The sequence below is a fragment of the Macaca nemestrina genome, chromosome 4 (assembly GCF_043159975.1).
Source record: "Macaca nemestrina isolate mMacNem1 chromosome 4, mMacNem.hap1, whole genome shotgun sequence".
Lineage (NCBI taxonomy): Eukaryota > Metazoa > Chordata > Mammalia > Primates > Cercopithecidae > Macaca > Macaca nemestrina.
The window spans coordinates 114,451,292-114,454,340 of NC_092128.1; positions in this window are offsets into that span (position 1 = coordinate 114,451,292).

A 3,049-nucleotide genomic window follows, 5' to 3' on the forward strand; every position below is an offset into this window, starting at 1 on the left:
TTGACATTTCAGCCTCTTTCTTTTAGGCAGAACAGAAGATACCCACTTTTAACAGTTATTTGGAGCCTGAAATTACAATAGCCTATTAGGTGATCGGCTTTCTGTCTTGGCTTTCTGATGCAACATATTTTAAGGTTTGCCTTTAAAGCTTCGAGCCTTGAGACTAGGTTACTTAGGAAGAGGACAGAAAAGGATAGAGATTATTCTAATAAAACTTCCAAAGAGGGAAGAAAATTGAGGAGCTTCAGATCTCTAAAGCCAAATTCAACCTGATCTTTCTAGGTTGGTTATAAAGCTGGTCCACTCCCAGGAAGTGATGCTAAACTGTGACCAAATGGCCAGATGGGACTTTTGCAGGCTGATTGAAAGGAAGTCTACAGACCTAACACAAGCAGTCAGCCAAAGGTGACTGTGGGAGGTTGACTTCTTCCAGAAACTTCCAAGTTGTGGCTACAAATTTATTGCCAGATACTTTCCCATTGAGAATACTGAGGTTATTCACATAATCACTTCCTTAGCAAAGGAAGAAGCACTTTCAACTTGGGCTGCTTTCCCTTTGTGAGGATCCACATTTAGGATCCTCCTGCTACCATAAGGCCACTTTTGGAGTCCTTTGGGTGTGGCTGCATCTCACCATGGTGAGGATTGCCTTTTTTGTTTTTCAACACAGAGTCTTGCTCTGTCTCCCAGGCTGGAGTGCAGTGGTGCGATCTTGGCTCGCTGCGACATCTGCCTTCCAGGTTCAAGCAATTTGCCTGCCTCAGTCTCCCGAGTAGCTGGAATTACGGGCGTGTGCCACCATGCCGGGCTAATTTTTGTATTTTTAGTAGAGACGGGGTTTCACCATGTTGACCAGGCTGGTCTCAAACTCCTGGACTCAAGTGACCTGCCCACGTTGGCCTCCCAAAGTGCTGGGATTACAGGCGTGAGCCATCGCGCCCAGCAAGGATTGCCATTTTAATTGTATCTTCGCTGCTTCTTTGGTCTTTGCTTAAACAAAACAATAAATCTTAATAGTTGGGGAGAATGCTGTTAGCATATGACTGTACTGAGCAGCAGTGCCATCTGGTGCCTGAGATCATGTGCTTCAGGCAGTTGTCACACTGCATCTACAGCCAAGCATCACAGAACACTTCACTCGTGGTCAGGGAAGGTGGGACTGATTCACATGTTAGAGACACATCAGATGGGAAAATTCAGGCCCAAATTGGTGTTGGGGAATAACCATTCTCTGGTCTTTCAAGTGTAATAACTTATGATTCCCAAGAAACTGATGAATTTTCTGAGTGCAGACAAAATTTCCCCAAGCCTGCTCTCTCTGTTGGATATATGTAATAGAGAAAGTCAAATCAGCCCTTTGGGGTTCGTGGTAAAAATTCACTCACCCTTTGAAGCCTAAGGTGGCTCTTTACCTTCCAGATCTCTCAGCAAATCCCATGGGCAGAAATGTCACCTGCTTGCCATGTCTTTGAGGGGTTCAGGTCAGCCTGGAGAACAGGCTCCTTAGGTCAAAAACCTTGTTTTAAGAGCCACTGTGGTTCAGTCAATGTAACCCATTTGTGCAGAAGCCATGCTTCCAAGGAAGTTCTCAGGTTGGCAACTAGACAGCAAATCTGAGAAGCCACCTGTGGAGTAATGTGTTTTTTCTCTGTGGACAAGAGATATCAGAAAGGTGCTTGATCTTGAACAATTGATCCATGATGAACAAATGACCATTAGCTCTCCCCCAGAAGCTTCTGGGTTTGCTGAATGGAGCTGCGATTTTGATCCTCTATCAGACTCCAGAAAGATCCAGGAGTTCCAAGAACATGGCAAAGAGTCAAAATCTTAGGACAAGGAATGAAAATGCCAGAATGCAAATGTCCAACAGTCCTGGTAGTCATAGCTATCAACACCCTAGAATTCCACACTGCCTCACTGCAGTTGCTCAAGGATGAGTATGTTTCTGTCTCTGAAATTCAGGAAAAAGCCTTAAGTGCCAGAGAAGGTGCTTCCAAGACTGTCTGCAGAATTCCTTTCCTAGAATCTGTCCCTGGTGCCCAAAAGGGCAGAGAAGGAACCCTAAGATTAACATAGAGCCACCCATCTCTCTTCCCCTCCCCTCCCCTTCGTCCCATGCTTCCATTTCCCATGGCTATCTCCTCTGACTGTGGCACACACTTCCTCTCCAGCAGTGTCGAGAAAGGTCTGGACCTGTATTGAATCTAGCCATAAATGGTGGTCTTCGGAAAAATGGAGATTATGGCCGCCAGCACCCACAAGACAGCCCCTCATGCCATGCAGGCAGCAAGCCATCCTGAATAGCATTCCTCTCAGAGTCTGCTTCCTCACCTGCTGTTTACTGATGAGAGGAAAAGGGACTTGTTCTCCCTTGACTAGTTTTCTAGTTTTCCTGTTCCCATCCTGGTCTTTGCCTGATGACAGAGAAACTTTCTAAGAAAAACAAAACAAAAAGCTATAAGAAATCTGCAAAACACCCCATCAGAAGTCAATGATTTCCTTAAAAATACATCTACTTCCTTCTCATCCTTCTCATCTTCTCCCTTGCCCCCAGACAGGTGTGCTTGCAGGCATCCAGCTGCCTGCATCAGAGCTTCCCTTGAAGGCAGGTGGTCAACTTGGCTCCATGTTGGAGGGCAACAGCAGAGCTGCCACTTGTAGCCAGTCTCTCAACCCTGCTGTCCTCCAGCCCACCAACAATGGCTCAAAAGGCTGGTCTTCTGAGAAAGACTTGCTGCTAACCAATTATCACAATCACTTTCCAGTTATATTAAGTGGTATCAAAGCATTGATTAGCACTTACAGTATGCAAGATATGGTAGGAGGAAAAGGGAATTATAGAAAGAAACCATGTGAAAGTATAAAAGTCACTGATAGACTAGATACATGAATAAGAAAGAAATCAAGCATTATCATCACAGAAAACCACCAAATCGCAAAAGACAAGAAAGGGACCAGACGTGGTGGCTCATCCCTGTAATCCCAGCACTTTGGAAGGCTGAGGTGGGAGAATTGCCTAAGGTCAAGAGTTTGAGACCAGCCAAGGCAA